Source organism: Littorina saxatilis, linkage group LG8, assembly GCF_037325665.1.
Source record: "Littorina saxatilis isolate snail1 linkage group LG8, US_GU_Lsax_2.0, whole genome shotgun sequence".
In the NCBI taxonomy this organism is placed as follows: domain Eukaryota; kingdom Metazoa; phylum Mollusca; class Gastropoda; order Littorinimorpha; family Littorinidae; genus Littorina; species Littorina saxatilis.
This window is the reverse complement of record NC_090252.1, coordinates 15191844-15216416: the sequence shown is the minus strand read 5'-3', so window position 1 is coordinate 15216416 and position 24573 is coordinate 15191844. Positions and strand designations below refer to the sequence as shown.

Here is a 24573-nt window from a genome sequence, read left to right as displayed (position 1 = left end):
AGGAATAAGATGAAAGTGTTTTTAAATTGATTTCGACAATTTAATTTTGATAATAATTTTTATATATTTAATTTTCAGAGCTTGTTTTTAATCTAAATATAACATATTTATATGTTTTTGGAATCAGAAAATGATGGAGAATAAGATGAACGTAAATTTGGATCGTTTTATAAATTTTTATTTTTTTTTACAATTTTCCGATTTTTAATGACCAAAGTCATTAATTAATTTTTAAGCCACCAAGCTGAAATGCAATACCGAAGTCCGGGCTTCGTCGAAGATTACTTGACCAAAATTTCAACCAATTTGGTTGAAAAATGAGGGCGTGACAGTGCCGCCTCAACTTTCACGAAAAGCCGGATTTGACGTCATCAAAGACATTTATCAAAATAAATAAAAAAAACCTATGGGAATATCATACCCAGGAACTCTCATGTCAAATTTCATAAAGATCGGTCCAGTAGTTTAGTCTGAATCGCTCTACACACACACACAGACAGACACACACACACACACACACACACACACACACACACACACACACACACACACAGACACACACACACGCACGCACATACACCACGACCCTCGTCTCGATTCCCCCCTCTACGTTAAAACATTTAGTCAACACTTGACTAAATGTAAAAAGATAAAAATAAATGCTTCAAGCAAGTCAATTTTTGTCCAGTGTATCAAAACCAAACATAACTTGGACAACAATGACTAACTTATGTTTTAAATCTTCTTTGTTTGTACATGTACTTTTCCAACGTTCCAAACCGTATAAAAGAAGTTTATGCAAACTGGGTTGTGTTCGCTTCAAGAGCTGAGAGGTCTTTTCCGCAGGAAACGGGATCCGAGGAGTGAAATTGTACCCCCGTGTTTGTGTTTTGTGTGAGAGCGAGGGAAGGGTACCTGGGGCTGATTAAAGAGTCCGAGGAGATGGGAGGATCAGAGCCAATCACACAACAAGGGGATCTTTGTCACGGAGTGTGTGCTTTTCGCTGAGGTTAAGGAGAAGGCCTATTGTGTGTGCTGTGCATTTTCAGCTTTAGATAATTGTCACGGTAATTTTGTTGGATGTTTTGGTTGCTTTTTTGGTTTCGCTGTACCAGTAGCTGTTTTTCTTTGGGGTTTTAACTTGTGACACTTTCTCCGTACTCTTCCTGAGTTATAGAAATAACTTAAATGAACTTACACCCCCGTCTTCATTCATGTCGAGCTCCTTTTACCTTTTGATGTTTCTTATTTTAACATAAAGTTGTGGCTCTATTTATACCTTATTCTAGCACTTAAAATAAATTGTAGCAGTGTGCATGAATCTGTTATTGTCACCGACGTGGACGTCAAATCATGGAACACGCTTTATGTGATACCCAGAACAGCTGTCACAAAACGAGAAATTAAGAAAGTGTAATGGCTTCAACATTTTCATTTTAAGCCCTGTCCTTTGTTCTATGAAGAGAGTGCGAGGGCGTGGACTTGCACTTGTCACTCTTACACGTCACGAGGGCATCATCACAAGATGAAACTCTCTCAGTGACACCTTCATTCGCTCCTGTATTACTCTCCTTTTAAGACAAGCACTTTCCTTGTACCCTGCCAAAGTCGTGAGATTTGAAACAAATGACAATGATAAAGCCTTCTTATCCTACCCCACTGCTCCCTTTCATTCTGTGTATAACTTTCATTTGTTACTTTTAAGGGCAGACCGGGTAGGCAAAATGAGTTATTTTTGGTCTCATACACCTTTTTGGGGTTGTTGCATTTTTCACACCTTTGAACATCCTGGAATGCATTCAATAATCTGCTTTTGTCATTTTAGACATGTATTCATGTAAATAAAACCATTTTCAAACCGATGTTTTGTTGTTTTTGTCTGTGTTTTATCCAAAAAATCGAAAAAATGGTCAACTTTGGATACTCCGTGCTGGTAAATGTGCGCACATGACATGACCCTTCGCTGTTCAAACTGTGTGGAAATTTCCGTTCTTCAAGATGACGTCATCACCGTTGGGGAATTTCCGTTGACATAGGCACAAAGAGAGAGAATCCGTTCCAACCGAAACCCCGGAATTAATATATGCAAATATATGTAGGTCAAAGGCATTTGGCGCAAGCGCAGTAGACAACTTATCAGTCCCCCGGTGTCAACAAATCCATGACGTTTTCACCGATTCAGCAGCATTTTTCAAAGTTTTGAGCTGCGGAGAACAACCCTAACATTGGAAATGTTCGGCATAGTGGCAAGAAATATCAGAGAAAGATGAACCAGCAGCAGCGAACAGTAGAAGGAAGTAACAACACTCCGAAATGAACCAACATGATCGTATTTAAGCAGACGACATTCTAAGATTCTTGACTCGACGAGGTGGGTTTTGCTTCTTTCTCTTTTCGATCTTGTTTGTTTGACAACGTGATTTATTGCACATCGTTATGTTGTTGTTGTTGTTGTAAGAATGTGTTAGGGTTTGCAGGTAAATGATAAACAGTTTGTGTCTGAAGTATTTTGCGGGTTTCTTGATCCAATTTACTGACCATGCCGCCGCCGCAAAGCCCCCACCCCCCACCCCCTCCCTCCCTCGATCATCTCTGTGATATCGTCTTCACAACCCCTATTTTATTGTTCTTCGCTGGCCAGTCCTTGAGAGCTTACTATGGTGTAACATGTCATCAGTATTCTTTGTCTGGGGTCAAACTGAGAAGCAGCATCTGAGCGATGTACGACTGACACAGTTTCTGTTTCTGGTCATTGACCGTAGGAAAATAAGTACCCTACTAGAGAGCGTTCTCCAATTCTAAAGGATTGGTTTACACCAGCATGGCTGACCAACCTATCATTGACAGCAATATTGTTGTCAAATCTTTTCCATTAACTAAGGAATAAAAAAAAAATAGATCCAATTTACTTCACCAAAGAAAAAAAAAAGAGTTAAACTAAAGGACTGGGGATGCAACTCATGAATCAAAAGCATAAAGATCACCTGCAAACAGTGCTAGGTTTAGGAAATCTGAAAATGTATACACACACACAGAACACACACACACACACACACAAAACAGACAACAGACAAGAAACAAGCAAATACATAGCAAGTGTGATGAAATAAATTAATTTTAAAAGAAAAATATGAAAAGAAAGAAAGAAAGAAAGAAAATAATTCAGCTAGTTTCAGTATTAGTTCCTGTGTGTATGTGATTGTGTGGTTACTCAAATCCCATAGTAAACTTGACATGTACATTTTGTGATAGGGGCCAATTAATGAATGTCTTTTGTGTGTGTGTGTGTGTGTGTGTGTTCGTCAACCGACATAAGTGGGTACGAGCCGCTGAGGTGGTTGTAAGAAAACCCGCCTGGTTCAGTGGTTGGGGGCTGATTGGGATTTCTGATTTACCAGCCTAGCCAAAAAGTTGAGGTACACCCCATGTAACATGGTCATTTGCAAAATAAAGTACAAGCACTTGTTGACGTTTATATTGAGTCTTAAAATTTGCAGCTTATTACAAACAAAAACCATGGACAGTTGTATCAAATATTAAATCAGTGTTTGTGTATTTATTAGGTTGGAGCAAGGGGAGAGCCAGTCCTCCTGTGGTGGCAGCGAGGAGAAAGATTGACCTGATGGAAAAGTTTGCTAAACCGGAACTACCCTCTTCCACAGCAGAAACATCAGCTTTGCCATCTTCTGACCAACCATAAGAAGATACAGATACTTTGCCATCTTCTGACCCATCACAAGCAGATATGGATACTGGTACTGTGCAACGTCACTCCGCTGACATGTGTTGGGCTTTTGTCAACATTGATCAGCTCAATCTATTGCTGAAAGGTTAAATATCCTGTACTGAATGCTTGTCTGATAGCAGTCTGATTATGAAAGAAGGTGATGCATCAGCCCAAGGATTTGCACAGGCCCTGCATCTGGAGTGCATATGAGTGTCCATTCAAGTCTGCAGTTGTTTACTCTTCTCCCGGTGTTTGCAACGCTTCGGGTGGTAAAGTTGCATTTTAAATAATCCGCGTATGACCAAGTTGGTACATGGAAAGGGACATTCAGCTTTACAGAAATTTGCTGCAGTGTTAGGATTGAGCACAGAAATACTGTAATTAAAATGTTGCAACTTTTGAATGGCTTGATAGCTTTGTTCCATTTGTGTATATATAATTATGTAATGTTGTTGATGATTTGTGAAGCATCATTTCTATGCAATGGAATAAGAAATCAGTGCATCCGTTGGGTTTTTATGAGTCTGACAGTTTGGTTCTGATCAATATTTTCATATCAGCACAAACACAGATAATTGACTTTTTTAATGTTTTCATATAATTTTTTTTTAAATCAAAAAAATCTGATAATTTGATTATCAAATCATTTCCCCTTCATAGTTAAAGTGTTATTCTGGTAAAAAAAAAAACCCACCCCATTAATTCAAGCTCTACTGTGGTACTAGTTTACCGGGGTACTAGTGAGACTCTTTTACATGCTGTTTTCTCTACATGTAATTTGAGACAAAATGTGGTAATTAAAATGTTGTAACTTTTGAATGGCAAGATGGATTTGTTCCAATTTTGTATATGTTGTTTATGATTTGTGAAGCACCATTTCTGTGCATGGAATAAGAATACAGTGGATTCCTTGTGTTTTTATGAGTCCGACAGTTTCGTTTTGATTCATATCTGCACTAACATAGATGAGTTTTCAAATGATTTTTTAAAAAAAGTCTGGATAATTTGATCGTCAAATCATTTCCCCATCATAGTAAAGTGGTTATTCTTATAAAAACATATCAATTCAGGCTGCACTGTGCTACTAGTTTGAGGTACTGGTTGGAATCTTTCAAATGCTGTTTTCTCTGAATGTAATTTTCAGACAAACATCTGTAATTAAAATGTTGCAACTTTTGAATGGCTTGATGGATTTGTTTCATTTTTGTTTATGTTGTTTATGATTTGTAAAGCGTCAGTTTTGTGTATGGAATAAGAGTTAAGTGCATTGGTTGGGTTTTTATGAGTCTGACAGTTTGGTTCTGATTCATGTTTTCATATCAGTACAAACAAAGATGGCTGTTTTCATATGATGTATATAAAAAAAATCCTGATAATTTGATTGTCAAATCCTTTTCCCTACATAGTAAAGTGGTCATTCTGATAAAAACATATGAATTCAGGGTGCACTGTGCTACTGGTTTTTTTATGTACTGGTTCAAATCTTTAAAATGCTGTTTTCTCTGAATGTAATTTTCAGACAAAACGCTACAATTAAAATGTTGCAACTTTTGAAAGGCTTGATGGATTTGTTCAGTTTTTGTATATGTTGTTTATGAGTTGTACAGCATCAGTTCTGTGTATGGAATAAGAGTTCAGTGCATTGGTTGGGTTTTTATGAGTCTGACAGTTAGGATTTCATGTATTTTTCTTATCAAAACTGAACCGGTAACTGAAAATGCTAAATTAAAATAATATATTGCTTAGAAATGCTTTTCGATACACAGAATTATTAAACACACACATATTGCTGCAAAGAAGAAAAATTGGATCAAAACATGCACTGGTTCACAAACTGCAACATTTTAAAAAAAGCACATTTTATAACGTTTTTCTCACATTTTGGTGAATAAAACCCCCAAAAATTGCTTTTCACTCAAAATTTAAAATGGTTTCCCTTAATTAGGTTATTCTGCTTGCAAAAATCAAACAAGCAGCAAGCTGTTTCCAAAATAAAAAAAAAAAGTGCTTGCCTACCCTGTCCCCCCTTAAGAACAAGTTAAAGTCGTTAACTTTTCATTTGTGCGACAGTCCGTGTCTTTCGCGCTACAGACCCGCTGTGTGGGAATTGCTGCAAGACGCGTTTTGCTCGCCCAACGTCGCCATTCGTTCTTGTAATCCAGTTAATGTTTATAGCTTTATATATATACTGTTCAAAAAAAGAAACGCATAGTTGCTACTTGCCAAATTTGTTTTATTTTTCGAAAAAATTAACAGAAAATCCAATATTTAGATTATTTGTTTGAAATTTGGTATGGACACAGTTGAATGCACACACAGTTCATTTGCATCTTCAAATCAATCAGTCAATCAATACGATTGGGTGCCGAGGCTGTCAAGTCAGTAGGGGGTGTGACTGCCTTGAGCAGCAACAACTGCCCGGCACCTTCTGGGCATGGACTGGATCAGATGCCGGATATCTTGCTGTGGGATGGTGTCCCACTCCTCCTGAAGTGCCTGCAATAGATCGCGGTGATTTGCCGGCGCTTCTTCTCGCCTGCGCACACGTCTGTCCAATTCATCCCAGAGGTGTTCTATCGGGTTCATGTCTGGCGACATGGATGGCCAGGGAAGCACTTGGACATGGTGGTCGGCGAGGAACTGGGTGGTGAGTCGTGCTGTGTGCGGGCGAGCGTTGTCCTGCTGGAATATGGCATCCTGGTCAGCCAGAAGAGGAAGGGCGTGTGGGCGCAGAATTTCCTCCACGTATCGCTGGGCAGTTATGCGCCCTTGGACGTGCACCAGGGTGCTCCTTCCAGCGGTATTGATCGCCCCCCACACCATGACGCCTCCACCACCATGAACGGGTGCCTCATCCACACAGTTGGGCGCGTAACGTTCGTTTACTCTCCGGTAGACCCTCCTCCGACCATCATGTCGCTGGAGCAGGAAGTAGGACTCGTCGCTGAACCACACGTGTCTCCAGTGATTCCGGGCGGTCCAGCGAAGGTGCTGGTTGCCCCACTGCACTCGGTTCTGGCGATGGCGGCGGGTGAGGATAGCTCCTCTGTGAGGTCTGCGAGCTCTCAAACCAGCTTCATGCAGGCGGTTCCGCACGGTCTGGTCCGATAATCGGTGTGGCCCGGGGAGAGCCTGGACAGAAGATGAGGCCGACAGGAAACGATTCCGGAGGTGGCGGAGCCGTATGAAGCGGTCGTGAGCAGCAGTTGTCGCCCTTGGTCTTCCCGCTCGTGGCAAGTCAGCAACGGAACCAGTGGCTTGAAACCTGACCCACAGTCTACTGATGGTGCTCTGGGACACGTGGAAGTGCCTGGCGATTGCACTTTGACTTTGGCCTGCTTGTAAACGACCCAATGCAATTTGGCGGTCTTCTCTGCTCAATCGGGCCATCTTTCGTCGCTGAATTGTCGTCTGATTTCTTTGTGGCGAACAATCCGCTTTTATGGGTTTTGGAAGACATGGTGAGAGCTCAATATTCCCCGAGTTTCACGAGATTACACTGAAGCATGACGAGTGGTCATGCCAAATGAGCAATTTTGACATTGTAGCCACTGATAACGCATGCGTCACGTGCAGAGCTCACTTGTGGCAATGGACGAAAGGTCGACGACCAGATAAACATTTTCTGCAGTTTGGTGGATATCCTTGCAGCCATATAACTAAATTAACCAAATATTACAAGCTATGCGTTTCTTTTTTTGAACAGTATATAAAATGGAATCTCTTTAACGCTTGCATTTTTGTCACAACCACCGCCATCCCTTCACCTACATACCAACACTGCCATACACGCGTGTATGCGGGCGCGTTTGTATATGTTTATTTTGTTTTCATTCTTTCATGTTTGCTTTAGTAACATGTTTGTTGAATGTTCTCTGTTATTGTAATTTTAGATGTCGGTTTAGTTAAACGTCTTGAACTGAGATCTGGGCGGGGATGTAGCTCAGTCGGTAGCGCGCTGGATTTGTATCCAGTTGGCCGCTGTCAGCGTGAGTTCGTCCCCACGTTCGGCGAGAGATTTATTTCTCAGAGTCAACTTTGTGTGCAGACTCTCCTCGGTGTCCGAACACCCCCGTGTGTACACGCAAGCACAAGACCAAGTGCGCACGAAAAAGATCCTGTAATCCATGTCAGAGTTCGGATAGAAACACGAAAATACCCAGCATGCTTCCTCCGAAAAACGGCGTATGGCTGCCTAAATGGCGGGGTAAAAAACGGTCATACACGTAAAATTCCACTCGTGCAAAAAACACGAGTGTACGTGGGAGTTTCAGCCCACGAACGCAGAAGAAGAAGAAGAAGAACTGAGATCTCAACCACCTCCCCCCCCCCCCCCCTTGCCATTTCTCAGCTGCAAGCCCGGGTCCGGAAAACACCATCATGGCTAGGGTGACGTCAAAATTGTTCAACAAAAACATGATATGTCGCATTGTGCAGGGTCAACTGCAACAAACTCAAACCGAGCCATTCATACCTAGCTGTATTTGAGTGACTTATATACCCGACATTTTTATTTCTTATTTTTAGCACAGGTGTAGGAAAAATCATGAACCAAAATGTTATTTATTTTCTAATTTAACATTTTTTTTACAAATATGACCATGGTCTTTTAAACATACAGTGACATTAAACATTGTTATGTTAAAAAAAAGAAAAAAGAAAAAAAGCTTTTGTGCACAAATCAGAAAATACATTGTACATTTTACCTACAGGCCAAACCGTGAGTGTCTGTGGCAAAGCCCGACCCAGGAAATTGCACTGATTTTATATTTAGATCAGAGAGAAATTGTCAAGAACAGGCGCTTGCATTTGGATGTGTCCAATGATAGTAGGTTTGGTTGTGATCAATCAGAATAATGTAGGAATAAAAATGTATGACAGTTTAGTATGATGACATGTAATTCACATATGCTGAAATATGATATTATACATCATGTAATATTATTATGGCTGTTGCCATGACCATGAAACCCAACAAAGGTTTAATGTAATGTAATTCAAAATACCAAAACCGAGCACCTATTAATCTCGTCTTTGCGCGTGAAGATTGAGGCCGTCTGCCAGTAGCGGTTAGGTCATACAGTGGAACCCCTCTCTAGCGACCTTTAAAATGTTGACAAAAATCGGTCCTTGTGGAGGGGGGTCCTTACAGAGGGAGGGGGGCGGAGTCAGGGGGCCACAAAGAAAGTCAGATTTAAAAAAAAAAAGAAAACAGAGAAGTTTGAGTTGCTGACGACCGTTCTCTCTGAAAGCAAACTGCTTCGATTTCATGTTTGTCCTTGGTGTCCACCAGTTCTGGTGCATGTACTACCCTGGCCAAGTTTCCTCTCAAGACATCAAAGAGACCGCCCCAGTATACTCTACAGCCTCTGGGCGAACCACCTCTCATAGCTAAAACTGGGTCAATGACCCCTGGGAAGAAGGTCAGTGTCTATAAAAATTTTACTCCTAGGCCTGCGGCCAGGGGGGGGGGGGAGTATACCGGTACCATTTGAGAATCAGACCAAATGAGAATTGAACCATTTGAGAACATCCTTTTTTTTCAATCACTACATCGAAGGCCTGCGGCCCGGGGTTCACATGGGTTGGTTTGTTTGTTTGTTTCAAACCCACACCCATATACACACATTTCCCATTTAAACCATTTGTCGGCCCCCTGTCGATATTTATCGACTAAGTTCCTTGTGGCTAATTGTCTTCTATTTGGATGGAGTGGGGGGGGGGGGGGGGGGGGGGGGGGGGGGGATGGAGTTGGAAGGGGAGGAGAGGGGGGTTTCCACGTGACTAACAAATTAATGCGTTTCTTGGCGGAAAAGGTTTATCAAGAATGTCAAATCGTTTGAGTGTCACAGTTGTGAGTGACTGGGAACCTGGAGGTGGGAGGAAGTTTGCAAATACCAGCCTGGGTAATCATTCCGTGAGGACATCACCCACCGATTCTCTTCCACTGCACTGAGTCTTCTCTCTCTCTCTCTATGTCTCTGTCTGTCTGTCTGTTTGTCTGTCTCTCTTTCTCTCTCTGTGTCTCTGTCTGTCTCTGTCTGTCTGTCTGTCTGTCTGTCTCTCTCATTCCGTGAGGAAACAGATGTTTGTCTGTCTGTCTGTCTCTGTCTGTCTGTCTGCCTGTCTGTCTGTCTCTCTCTGTCTCTCTCTCTCTCTCTCCTTCTTTCTTTCTCTCTCTTTCTCTCTTTCTCTTTCTCTCTTTCTCTCTTTCTCTCTTTCTCTCTCTCTCTCTCTCTCTCTCTCTCTCTCTCTCTCTCTCTCTCTCTCTCTCTCTCTCAAGGGGCCTTTCGTGTCCCTGTTTCTCGATTCAGTCCACAGACCCCCACAGCCCACCTGTGGCTTTAATAGAGCGCTTGATACTGCGGGCCGACAGGTGACTGGGGCTGCCACTGTCTCAGGGCTGGTCACTCTCTGGTCACCGCCCGCTGGACGCTGTTTCTCAGTGCGTGTGGTCAGTCAGTCACTCTGTAGTCTTGTGTCCACTTTGTATACGTGCACTTGACACTGAGAATGTTTATTGTGTGAAATTGTTTGTCGCCGGTGTCGAGGACTTTTGATATTTGCTCGGTGAATTGCCTTTTTTCAAGTGCGCATAGAACTTTGTGTCCAGTGCTTGTGTGTGCATTTTGTGTTGATAACTGAGTGAACAGGATACACGATTTGGGTTCGGTCAGTGCACTCTTGGTGATCTTTCTGAGAGTGGTTGTGGTTATTAACACAGTGCGTAGTCTTGTGTTCTCTTTGTGTGCGTGCACTTGATTATTTCAAAGGATGGGTTTTTTTTGGTTTTTTTTGTTTTTTTTGGTGGTTTTTTTCAAAATTTTAATCAATCAATAAACACGTGATAACAAACATGGTAACTGTATGTTTTCTGTTTGTACACATAATTTCTCATTTACATGCTTTATCTTAAATCAGAGACAATCAACAATTTTTTTCTAATTAATAAAACGTCAGACTGACGAAATCTCAAAACAACATGATTTCCAAAAATAATTTCCAGTGTTGATCGTGAATCGGTTTTTTTGACTCACATGCGAAGCAAAAGTGAGTCTATGTACTCACCCGAGTCGTCCGTCCGTCCGTCCGTCCGTCCGTCCGGACGTCCGTCCGTCCGTCCGGAAAACTTTAACGTTGGATATTTCTTGGACACTATTCAGTCTATCAGTACCAAATTTGGCAAGATGGTGTATGATGACAAGGCCCCAAAAAACATACATAGCATCTTGACCTTGCTTCAAGGTCAAGGTCGCAGGGGCCATAAATGTTGCCTAAAAAACAGCTATTTTTCCCATTTTTCCCATTTTCTCTGAAGTTTTTGAGATTGAATACCTCACCTATATATGATATATAGGGCAAAGTAAGCCCCATCTTTTGATACCAGTTTGGTTTACCTTGCTTCAAGGTCAAGGTCACAGGAGCTCTTCAAAGTTGGATTGTATACATATTTTGAAGTGACCTTGACCCTGAACTATGGAAGATAACTGTTTCAAACTTAAAAATTATGTGGGGCACATGTTATGCTTTCATCATGAGACACATTTGGTCACATATGATCAAGGTCAAGGTCACTTTGACCCTTATGAAATGTGACCAAAATAAGGTAGTGAACCACTAAAAGTGACCATATCTCATGGTAGAAAGAGCCAATAAGCACCATTGTACTTCCTATGTCTTGAATTAACAGCTTTGTGTTGCATGACCTTGGATGACCTTGACCTTGGGTCAAGGTCACATGTATTTTGGTAGGAAAAATGTGTAAAGCATGTGAGTCGTATGGGCTTTGCCCTTCTTGTTTTAAATGCTTACGCACATCTTTGCGATTAAAATAATATGATTAATCTTCTTCATATTTTTGCTGTTACTTTTAATACCAAAAAGCACATCTGTAACATTCAACCTAATTCTTTCGCCAATGTTTACTAATATGTACATTTCAATATATTTCCAAAACCTGAGCACGGTTGGGCATTCAAAGAAAAAATGCTCCAATACATCAAGTTTATCCTCACAATATGTACAGTTTTTATCAGCCTTCACTTTCATTTTACACAATAAAATATTAGTTGGATAAATGTTTTGCAATATTTTCCAATGCAGTACACGTAATCGAACTTCACTAGTGACAGTGGCTGCTAAGTTCCAATTCTTTTCGTCAATTTCAAAGGATGGTTTGTGTGTGAGAGTGTTTGTCGCCAGGTTGACCCCCTCGGGTTTGGATTAAAGCGTCCAGTGGACCAGTTTTGTGGGCGTGGTCAGTTCCACAGGTTGTGTTCGGTTTTTGTGCGTGCACTGAAGGACTAAGTGCTTCGTGTCTGCAGAGACATCGGAGTTCCTGTTAAGATTCTAGTGTCTGAAAGTGCTTGTGTGGCTAAAGTGTCCGGGATTTGAAGGATTCTTTTTCTGGGTATGTTGGAGCGGTTTTAAAGGTTCTAAACTATGTGACATGTCCTTGTTGAAATATGTGCTGGGATGCTTGCGGATTCCCTGTACCGCGTGATTTGAGAGTAGTTTAGGTGGAAGGTATGACGGCTTACTAGTGCCAAAACCTCATAATTGTAATTATCAATTAGTAATTTTCCCTTGATAATTACCATTTTCACGTGTTAATTACTCATTTTCCCGGGAAAATTACTAACTTTCACCTGTTAATTACTAATTTTTAGTTTTGGCTCAATTCCTGACGGATTGCTTGTGCCAAAACTAAAAATTAGTAATTATCCCGTGAAAATTACTAATTATCCCGTGAAAATGAGTAACTAACGAGTGAAAACAGTAACTGACAGCGTTAATTAGTAATTATCACGTGATAATGGGTAACCCCAGGTTTTGGCACTAGTAAGCCGTCATAAGCTTGTCACCACGAGGCTTACGCGCTATATAAGTAATCGTTATTATTATTATTATTATTATAGGAAGGGGCACATATAGGCAAACAGATACACGCACACACGTGCGCACTGTTTGCCTCAGTCACCCCCCCGGCCCCCCTCTCGCTGTCTGTTTGTCTGTCTTTCTGTTGGGAATCTTTCTCTGTCTTTGTCTCTTCTTCTTGTCGATCGCCTTTACACTTGGAGTCCAGGACTGGATACGTATGAAGCTGGCGGTCTTTTGTAGAGCTTTCACGGGACCGTGCAGCTTCTCTTGGAGGGTCGTCGGCCTGGGCCAAGTCTCTGTCCTCAGTCTGTGTCTGTGTCTGTGTCTGTTAGGCCAAAAAAAAAATAGGTCTGTTTACGGTAACATAGGCCAAACAAATAGGGTCGGTAGGTCGGGATTGTTTTTGTTTTTTTTTCCAAAAAACCATATTTTTACGTTATTTTGCCAAAAAAACCAAGATTTTTTTTTTCTTTTTTTCCCAAATGCCAAAAAAAAGTCTAGGGTCGCGCGAAAAAACTAGGGTCGGTCGGGTTACCGTAAACAGACCTATTTTTTTTGTTGGCCTTAGTCTTCCTTCATCTGGCCATCGTTCATTACTAGTCAAACCTGCCTTGGCGAACACCTCTCGGTTACGACCACCTGCCAATTTGACCACCCCACAGGCTCATCGACAAGACTTTCTCCGAGCTATGATTCACAGGCTTTACCCCCCGCGGGTTTGGGGGAGTCCCATATTGGTTGGGATGAGAAAGAATTTGATGCTCCCCAGCATGTCGTAAAAGGCGACTAACGAATTTTGTTTCTCATTTTACCCTTGTTAAGTGTTTCTTGTATGGAATATAGTCAATGTTTGTAAAGAGTTTAGTCAAGCAGTATGTAAGAAATGTTGGGTCCTTTGTGCTGGAAACTTGCTTTCTCCTAGTAAGGTAATAATATTATATTGTACTACCTTGCAAGCCCCTGGAGCAAATTTTTGATTAGTGCTTTTGTGAACAAGAAACAATTGACAAGTGGCTCTATCCCATCTTCCCTCCGTCGCGATATAACCTTCGTGGTTGAAAACGACGTTAAACACCAAATAAACAAACAAATTCACCTTTCGACAAGGATTGCCTGTCTATAATCAGAGACATAATCAACACTTTTGGACCCCTTCGTTGGTCGTTATACTTATAGCCAGTTTTAACTGTACATAGTTACTTCATTTCAAACGTATATATACATATCACCATTCATGACACGATCCTTGGAACTGAATTTAATTTCCCCAACACAGTCTTGAGACCTGGGGTGGGTTGCATGAGAGAACTCAAATTCCAAGCTCAAACGGTTCGACTTTACTCTAAAGCTTGCTCTGTTAAGAATCCGCAAAGCACGAAACGAAATCGGGGTGCATGAGCCGTCTTTAGGGCCGACTCAACAGAGAAAGAGGGCAAGTCGACGTTGTCGACCTACTTAGAGCGTTAGTGGGAGATTCCATGACGTCACGGGAAATGTGGTCAGCAACAGCCAATGCAAACTGCAGTCTAGTAGGTTCGCGGGAAAAGGGCGCATCAGAGACCGTCTGTTACACACTAATGTACTCTGCGCGCGGCATCTGGGCGCATTCAAGCACGCACAGGAAGCGCGCGCTCATACCAACACGGGAGATGCCGTGTGTAGTACAAAGTAGAGCGTGCTGCGTTATAGTACTATTTTGTGCATTGTGCATGTTGGATCGAGTAGAAGAAAAATAAAGATTGTCTTCTTGATCTTGAATCGCTCTCTACTGAAAAGGTAAACATCGACCAAAAATTAAAAAAGTAAATACAAAAAGAAGATAAAAATACAGTAATTACAAAAAAAACACGAATTATATCAAAATAAAAAATGAAGTAAAAACAAAATAGAAGGAAAAGACAAAATCATATAATGTGAGACTAAAATTTTTTTTAATTTTTAAATAAATAAATAAAATTTTAAACATCAAATTATAAAACACTTATAACTATTAGATACAGCATTAGATAACAAAAGATGATTTCTAACAAATAAAAAAAAAGACAACAAAATATAAATATATTAATGATTGAATAAATAAATACATACATATTTCAACAAATAAAAAAAATTTAAAAAATGATTTCAACCTAAAGAAAACAAAAACAAAAACCTTTTGGTTGCCGGGCACAGATGAAGTAAACAAGAAAGTTGTCTAACTCCGTCGCGTTGGTGCGACCTATTATAGCACCAAATGATAAAAGGTTTTAAAACATCATCTTGCAAGCGGCAACTGGCTGGTTAAGTCTGTTATCTCTGCCAAGCTCAGCGTTAAGCCTAGGGGGGAGCAGGCTCAAAGTTAAGCAAAAAACGCTGTGCTCAACGAACGTAAGACCGCTCATGCAACCCAGTTTTCGCGCTTTCCGCGTAAAGTCAACCATCTCAACTTTGAGCACATTTCCGCCCAGCTTAAGTCGTCTCATGCAACCCACCCCAAGTGTTTCTGTCTGGCGTCTGCCTGGAGAGTCCGAGAAGAATGTCCCTCTTTCTTCTGGCTGCGATGCCCGCAGAATCCCTCCGTACGGTGGTGCTCTCAGACATCGTATACGTAGGTTGAACACAGAAAAACCGCCAAGTCAAGTCAAGTCAATATTTATTTTTAAAAAAACCTAGGGTTACATGAATAAAATAAATAAAAATTGCAATAAACACGACAAAAAAGATATATGTAATAATGAGACACAACACTTCTAATTAACCGAAAATAAATCAAGCTTAATTCATAACAAAATAATTGTAATCATACATTTTGTTTTCTTTTTTACAGGAATGTATATGTTTCTGTGTGTGATCAAATAATCAGAACTCTTTCAAAATACTCTTAATAAAATATATTAAATGCAATAACTTTCGTTTCTTTGTTAATTCAAATAACTGTTTAAATTTAAGTGCATTTGAATTTCTACGAAAATACAATCGTAACAACCTTTTCCTCACATTTTCAAAAAAATGACACTGAAATATATAATGAAATTCATCTCCGAGTTCTCCAGACTGGCATTTAACACATATTCTTTCGTTATGTGGTATATTTAACATTCGGCCTTTCTGTATTGGCAATTTATGATTTAATGTTCTAAAACGTAAAAAAGAGAGTGCTAGGTTATTGGGTAAAATGTTCCCAATTCCCACACCGCGAGAACCCTCAAAGTTAAGTGACCCGCTGGACAGCGATAGTGTGATGGCCACATCCAGCCATGAATGACATGTCACCTGGCCCACTGTTTGGTCAAGGGAGATTAACCGGTCAGCCGGTGTGGATACCGTTACTTTCAACTGACCACGACTGTCCAATGTCCGGCGCTGGTCATGTTTACCTTTCGTGCCAAACGGGTAACAGACTTTGTGGCGGCGTGTTGACTCAGGAAGTGTATCGTTATCGTCACTCTACCGGAAATTAGAATGGTGTGGGAAATTGGAATGATTGTTTGGAAGTCCTGTCATTGACAAGATTTGTTGTCGAATGGTTCGCCGGTTTCGGATGTGACTTTCACGGAGTTACCGTTCGTGGTGACAGAGTTGTTGTTCCTGGGGCAGAGTTGTTGTTCCTTCGACGAGAGTTGTTGTCCGTGTGAACAGGGGTTGAACAACTTGTTGTAAGTGGTGAGAGACTGATAGTGACGGGATTTAATCGATCTTTTGTCCAAAGTGAGATTGCGTTACCTCGGGGTGCTACACTGCTGGCTTTGAAGATTGTCGTTGTACTTGACTTTCTTTTGAGAAAGAGACTCGCTCATACAGGCGCTCTCCCAGTTTCCTTTGCGACGATAGCCAACACTGGCTCCTGCAGAAGGGTTTATCTGGAAACACATTTTAGCCCTGTTGCGTGCACACCGCAAGACACTTGGATGCCCTTCTTCGGACAGCACATGCAGCTAGGCTAGTGTTACTGTTGAGCGATGCTCGCCTTGTACAGATCTGCTCCAGGACGGTGGTGTCTCTGCTTTGCTTTGTGTCTTGAAGAGTGTCTTCACAGATTGATCAAAGGCGGTTTTGATTTTTGGTTAGCCACGTTTACGTTTTAAAGCTGCGGTATTCCTGACTTTATTTGCTTTTGTCTTTGTTGCCTAAATATTCGGCACGTCCCGCCACCTCCCTCACCCCCCCCTCCCCCCCCTCCCTCGCCCTCTCTGTCTTTCTGTCTCTGTCTACCCCCCTCTCTTTCTCTCTCCCTCTCTCAGTGTCAGTCTCTGTCTCTGTCTCTGTCTGTCTCTCTGTCTCTCTCTCTGTCTCTGTCTCTCTCTCTCTGTCTCTGTCTCTCTCTCTCTCTCTCTCTCTCTCTCTCTCTCTCTCTCTCTCTCTCTCTCTCTCTCTCTCTCTCTCGTCGTTTTTTGTTTAACGTTTTTTTTTACGTGACCATGCACACGGCAGAGGATTTTGAGAGAGTTATGTGACGGACGAGCGTGGCATAAGTCCACCGCTGTGGAACTAATAGGTCCCGACATACTGTGTGCGTTGAACCGAGCAAAACCTCCGCTACACCTTGTCCTGTGTCCGCTCTACTGAACCCCAGGTAGCTGAGCCCTGTGTGTCTTCATCATGCATCACTTGACAGCACTCTGAATCACAGGCGTAAGAGCGTGTATTTTAGTTTTTGAAATTTTTTGTTTTGTTTGTTTGTCGTTGATTTTGGGTTCTTTTTGATTTGACTTGGCCATCGTGTTTCAGTGCACACGTACGGAGCTATAATATCCACATTGCTTTTTCGCTTCATTGTCTTGCTTTTTACATTTAGTCAAGTTTTGACTAAATGTTTTAACATAGAGGGGGGAATCGAGACGAGGGTCGTGGTGTATGTCTGTGTGTGTGTGTGTGTGTGTGTGTGTGTGTGTGTGTGTCTGTCTGTCTGTGTGTGTGTGTGTAGAGCGATTCAGAGTAAACTGCTGGACCGATCTTTATGAAATTTGACATGAGAGTTCCTGGGTATGATATCCCCAGACGTTTTTTCATTTTTTGGATAAATGTCTTTGATGACGTCATATCCGGCTTTTTGTAAAAGTTGAGGCGGCACTGTCACACCCTCATTTTTCAATCAAATTGATTGAAATTTGGGCCAAGCAATCTTCGACGAAGGCCGGACTTTGGTATTGCATTTCAGCTTGGAGGCTTAACAATTAATCAATGACTTTGGTCATTAAAAATCTGAAAACTGTAATTAAAATCGGTTTTTTTCAAAACGATCCAAAATTACGTTCATATTATTCGTTATCATTTTCTGATTCCAGAAACATATAAATATGTTATATTCGGATTAAAAACAAGCTCTGAAAATTAAAAATATAAAAATTATGATTAAAATAAAATTTCCGAAATCGATTTAAAAACAATTTCATCTTATTCCTTGTCGGTTCCTGATTCCAAAAACATATAGTTATGATATGTTTGGATTAAAAACACGCTCAGAAAGTTAAAACGAAGAGAGGTACAGAAAAGCGTGCTATCCCGCTCAGCGCGACCATTACCGCACTATTCTGGTTTGTCGATTTCACTGCCTTTGCCACGATCGGTGGACTGACAAAACTATGAGTAAGCAGTCTTGGTGAAAAATTGCAGTGCGTTCAGTTTTATTCTGTGAGTTCGACAGCTTGACTAAATGTAGTAATTTCGCCTTACGCGACTTGTTTTTTTAATGTATTTGAAAACATTTTTTTTTTAATTATTATATTTCATTTTCAAAAATGTAATTATTCAAAAAAATGTGTCATTCCGTGAGGAAACAGATGTTTGTCTGCACATTCCTGTTTGTGTGTTGTACACTGCGGTATTTCCTGCATCCAAACGGCAAATGTCACAACCCAGAACTCGAACCTCTCTCTCTCACACTGGCTCACCACTTGTCATGGTCACGTATCTATGCGGCTTGCATTTCACAGATCAAAGTCAGACCGCAGATCTTATCTACCCCCCGCGGGTTAGGGGGAGTCCCATATTGGTTGGGACGAGAAAGAATTTACCCGATGCTACCCAGCATGTCGTAAGAGGCGACTAACGGTTCTGTTTCTCCTGTAACCCTTGTTAAGTGTTTCTTGTATAGAATATAGTCAATGTTTGTAAAGATTTTAGTCAAGCAGTATGTAAGAAATGTTAAGTCCTTTGTACTGGAAACTTGCATTCTCCCAGTAAGGTCAAGCCCCTGGAGCAATTTTTTGATTAGTGCTTTTGTGAACAAGAAACAATTAACAAGTGGCTCTATCCCATCTCCCCCCTTTCCCCTATCCCATCTCCCCCCTTCCCCCGTCGCGATATAACCTTGAATGGTTGAAAACGACGTTAAACACCAAATAAAGAAAGATCTTCGTTATTTAACGACCGTCTGGCAGATATGTTGTCAGTTAGAGTGAGATATCTATCTAATGAGCGTTGAACAGGCCATCACGCTAAGCCCAGTCGTGTTCTGCGCCCTGTCCAGGCTTTGCCAAAGCCCTAGAGCACAAAGCCCTAGAGCACAAAGCCCTAGAGCACAAAGCCCTAGAGCACAAAGCCCTAGAGCACAAAGCCCTAGAGCACAAAGCCCTAGAGCACAAGGCACTTCGTATCTATATTGGAAAAATAGTGCGTCACATTTTGTGTGTGTGTGTGTGGATGTGAAGGTTTTTGTCCTGACGGTGCTACTTTAGTACGTTTTATTTGGTCGTGTCAGGAATTTCTCTCTCTCAGTCTCGTCCACCCCCTCCACCCCCCCCCCCCCTTAATGCTGCCATCATAATTATGTTGCATCAAATACGTGTATTCCACCTAAAAAGGACAATAAAGGCTCAGTTTGTGAAGTTAACATGCTAACGACATTGTTTCAGTAGTAGTGTGGCTGTTATGGTATCAGAATCCAAAGCAGTCTTGGTATGTGTAGAGACACCCACACACCCTGTCTCTCCATCGTCCTTGACTGAGATTTTTGTGGTGAAAGTAAAGCCACAAATCCGCCGCCCTTGTTTGATAGGGGCGTGGTTCTGTCACCACACCTCTTTGTAGGGTGGAGACGGGGTGGATATCGGGTGGAGACGGGGTGGATATCGGGTGGACGATGTTTCGGGGGCACAGTGGCACCCGCCTTAAACGACCACAACAGAATCTGAGAACGTCTGTTCTGAAAACGGAGAGAGTCTTTTAACGGGCGTAAGTTTGCATCGGTTATGAACAGACAATATGTAAAGGCAAGGATTTAGCAGGGGGGGGGGGGGGGAGGAGAGGGGGGAGAAGGGTCTTTAACAGGGGCGGTCTTAAGAGGCGGGTTCCATTGTACCCTCTCACTCTCCTTCACCTTACCCAAACCAGAGCCCGCTGTCGTTAACCTTTTTGTAGTGTGTGGGTCAGACCTCGGGAATACTTTCTTTCCTCTTTCCTTCTTCACGTCACACAAGCGAGTTGACTTGAGGTGACACCCGGCAACTTCACATTGAGATGGGGACATCAACTTGAACCTCTCTCTCCTTTGTGTGTGTGTGTGTGTGTGTGTGTGTGTGTGTGTGTGTGTGTGTGTGTGTGTGTGTGTGTGTGTGTGTGTGTGTGTGTGTGTGTGTGTGTGTGTGTGTGAGAGAGAAGCGTCAATTGCAATTGATAGATTACAATAATCTCTTTTAATGAGCGCTTCTGCTGGAAACACGCTTCTCCGGGTTGACCGCTAGGTGGCGCACGAGAATCAGGCCTGTGCTCCAGCGGCGGGCCCGCAATTTCGCTTCGCTGCGGAAGGGTAACACAGTCGTGTCACTGACCGGGATACAGCGGCAGAGATAATATTTTGCGGAAGAATGCCGAACAAGTGTTGTGTAGTGAACTGCAACAAAGCTAAGGGATTTAAGTTTTCCAAAGATGTTGAAAGGAGAAAGCGATGGATGGTTAGCAGGCCACAGTCATATTGTCTGTGTGCTTTGCGCTTTGCAACTTCAGGAACAACGTCGTGTCTAAACATGCATAATGTTTGTTCTTGTTCTTTTAGTCAAATCCAAAGCTATTTTGTTTTATGCAGGCATGCTCACACTGAGGTAGACGTGTCCTAACTTGATATGAATGCGTACTTTTCTTTCTACAAGTACTGCATAATACTACAGTCATTTGTGTTTTCTTGAGAAAATCATAAACTTTTTTTTCACATCTGTTTCTAAAGGCATCTGGGATAGTGGTATTCACCTGAACATCATAGGGCACAAATAAGCCCTGTTGCACTTTTTTGTTCACTGGTTATATGAATGCAGCTGTGGCGGATCAATGTATTAGTGATACTAATGGGTAAATTCCAAAATTCATTATCCGATTTGAGTAAAGACCAGTGATGGCGCTAGTATTTTTTCAAACCGGTACGCAAACTTTAATGATGCAAACAGTCCAGAAAAAAACGGTAGGCTGGTCGTTGGAACCAGTAAGAGTCCAACTCAGAGTACTGATTTTATTTTTTAACCAGCGAAAAAAAACCCGGTAGTTCTAAAAATCAACCTCGTCGGTCATACCGGTGTCACGATTTCATCTTTCGCCTGTGTACATATTTCCCCCTCAAGACTGAAATGTTGTTTCCTGGTAAAATTAAGAAGTGAAATTATTTAAGGAAGAAAAGCATGTCAGTTTCTTGCATGTGAAGAAAATTGGTGGTAACATTTAATAGATTTCAACCCCAAAATCGAATTCTTCGAAAACGTGTACTGAGTGGTTACGTCCCTTGAGTAAGAAGGAAACATTTTAGGATGAATCAAATTTCTAAGTTAAATAAAACAAATTGGTTGGACAAATTTGGCCCCATGAATGTAAGGTACACAAGGTCGCTCATCAGTACTATCGAAGGGTGTTTTTTTTTGTTCAGTGTAGAGTTTTTTCTAGATCAACGAGGCCGAGAAGCGAAATATCAACACGGCGAAAGATGAAAACGTCACACCGGCAGCCAATTTTGTTCCGGTATTTTCTCGTTTCAACCGGTAAAATACCGGTAATTAGCGGTTAACGCCAATACTGAAAGACATGAGCAGAGGTTATTTAGTATATGTGTGAGTGTGCTATAATATATGTGTGACTGTTCACAGTCAGTTCAGTGTACACTGAACTGTGAACAGTCACACATATAGCTGTGCTCATCTATGCAGGTGTGAGCCATTGTGACTGACCAAATATCTGCTGCTAGCTGGAACTGTTTAGTTTGTGGTCACCACCACAGAGCCATAGTACCTGGAATGTCTGTGTTTAGTCAGTATGTGATATGGCAGGCTTGAATCTGTTTGCCAAGATATATTTCATATACTGTACTGAGTGTTGTATAATGGTGCACATCACTGTTGTTCACTTTTTGTGCTGGTCTGTGTGCTTTGTTTAACTGTTGGTTATTACTGTACTAGTGATTAATCAACTGAAACTTTACATTAACATTTGTCTGTGTGTACAGTTTATTTTATGCATTGATTTTGTGAGCAGTGAATACTGAGTCTTGTGCGTGTGCTTATTTAGTTTTTTATATGCATCAGTGAGTGAGAGCTAAGCCTACTCTATGAATCAGTACATCTTCAGTGCTCATTCTTGCAAGATTACAAGGAGATATTAGCTATACAGTAGTTCATTCAATGCTCAAATTAAGATCAAAGTGATTCTTCACAGATTAATATATTCTGCCAAATAGCACTACACAGTCTTAGCAATCTGATTCTGAATTCATAAACTCACATTTTTTTTAAACAATTGCAAAATGATTGACAGTGTGTTATGCATCCTCCTGATATTTCATATACAGCTAATGGATAAAGTTGAATTGACCGATCAAGTTCAGATAATAATTTTATTTTTTGCTGCAAACTGCAAAAAATATTATATTATCAGAAGTCTGCCCAAACACAAAATGCCATCCATGCATTGCACAATTCTTCGTTCATTTATCACTCTCATCACACACAGACATTCACCAATTCGTTCAGGCATATATATGACACTTTATTCATCACACAGTGACACAAGTAAACCATGAACAACTGAAACTAACCTGACCTGCAACAACTCTTAAATTTAAAGAATAGGGGTTAAAAATCAAGAGTCTGCGAAACCCGGCAAATGCAGTTGGCAGCCCAGAGATCCCTAAGTACCTCTCCCAAAGATGGTACTTTTCGGCTATATTTACAGTTTCAAGCTGTTTGGACAACTTCTTTGAATGTGTGATTGTATAGTGTTTTTTTTTGGGAAACTGAAAGGTAGCCTCATCAGGGGACAACTATTTAAATCCATATCCTTATCATTTTGTTTCTCGATTGAGAATAATCATTTATAGATGACTATTATTCATTTCCCTTGTTGGGGTGTACTTGCATGTACTGGTGGTTGATTATCCAAATATCCTCTCAGTGATTGAGGCTTATGTGAGGCTCAGTGATTGTAAATTTCTCTGTTCCTTTAAAGGGTTTATCCGGTATTTTTATGTGTACTAATGGTACAGGTAGATGTGGGGAGTGATGTAGTTGTTTGTTCAGCCCATCCCATAGAACTCCAACCTGAAATCACACAATGGGTATGAAATTAATGTGTGCATATTTAAATGTTCATATGTAAACTCTACAAGCAGTAGAGCTAATAAATATAAACTAAATATAGCTGAATATTCAAAATATTGTCTTCTGTTATTTATGTTCTGGGACAGTCCAATTTCTCAATGCATCACTGGGCCATGACAATGACTCAATGACTATAACTAAGTAATTAAGTTGCTAAGTCTGATTTTCACAATTTTAATTCTAATTATGATTTTTTTGTGTAGCAACGTGTCTGTATCTGCATTACATTTTAATTTAAACTAAGTCTTATCACACAGTGGAGGGAACATGACAGCTGATCGGTGGGAAGTGGAGTGGGAGAATATTTCACGAACGTCTCAAAACATGCCTACTCAGTCAGCACAAGAGTCAAGAGTGCCACTATCATAGTAATCTGGGCTAAATTTTAAACAAGAACCTTTAATTTTTTCCGCAGTAATTTTCTCCAAACTAAGCCCAAAATAAAGGCTACAAAACCGTGCCGACGTCAGTCTCAGTCAGTTTCGGCGATCACAAACTGACACACACTTGACAGAAATCACTGAACTTCAGTCTGAAGCAACTTTGAACTCACCTTTCAACCAAATCTGCTTTCCGACCCGAAGTTCGTGCATCCCGCTGTCGCAGTTCAGCTTTCAACTCGGACAAAGTCCAGGTACCATACGGCCTCGACATGTTTTGATGCGAAAAAAGTAAGAAGTGTCGAACTGAGCGTGGAGTGAACGAGTCCAAAGCGAAAGCGTAGATAGCGGACAGGCGGAAGTAAAAGCGAGTCCTGGTATTCGCGCGCCCCCAGCGGCGAAGTACCGAAGAGTTATCCTTCTTTGCCTAGCAGAAGCGCTCATTCTTACAATAACTCCCGCTAATGATGATAACACAAACCTTTAAATCAATAACTCTTACCTTTCAGTTGTGCTCCCTGTACGGATTTTGTTCGGTTCAGTTTCACCTCAGTCAAGTGTCGTGCAATGCGCAATAACCCGGAACTATTATGTTCAGCAAAACGCAGTGAGATGTAATTTCATGTTAGGATAGAATTGGCCCACAAGAATCGCTTTTTCTGTGAAGTACATTGTATGGTAGGGTTTTGATCGTTTGGTGGGGGCAGAACGTCTGACGGCCGTAGATTCACCTCATGGATAATTGTTAATGTGGCCTGGAACACTGGGTGCGTTCGTGATGATGAATATTGAACTGTCCATAATAAATGTGAGTTTTCTGGTTCGGTGCCTTGAACTCGTACCCTTTCCTTTTTCATCGAAACCCGATTATACGTCCAATGTTCTCTGTTTACTTCAGTACTCTCTCTCTCTCTCTCTCTCTCTCTCTCTCTCTCTCTCTCTCTCTCTCTCTCTCTCTCTCTCTCTCTGTCTCCCTCTCTCTCTCTGTCTCTTTATCTCTGTCTCTCTCTCTCTGTCTCTCTCTCTTTGTCTCTGT

At 41.3% G+C, this 24573-nt stretch overlaps 1 protein-coding gene and 2 long non-coding RNA genes across 3 annotated transcripts in view; 1 reads left to right on the top strand and 2 right to left on the bottom strand.

Annotated features, from left to right (window-relative positions):
* Positions 1-24573, bottom strand: part of LOC138974523 (pleckstrin homology-like domain family B member 1) — a 504261-nt gene that overhangs the window by 40204 nt on the left and 439484 nt on the right. The gene's annotated exons all lie outside the window — the stretch shown is intronic.
* Positions 1703-5277, top strand: LOC138972863 (uncharacterized). Its single transcript, XR_011457788.1, has 2 exons — positions 1703-2371; positions 3564-5277. It is a non-coding gene; the product is annotated as an uncharacterized lncRNA (long non-coding RNA).
* On the bottom strand, positions 22526-23981 carry LOC138972862 (uncharacterized). Its single transcript, XR_011457787.1, has 2 exons — positions 23711-23981; positions 22526-23097 (listed from the first exon to the last, which is right to left on the bottom strand). It is a non-coding gene; the product is annotated as an uncharacterized lncRNA (long non-coding RNA).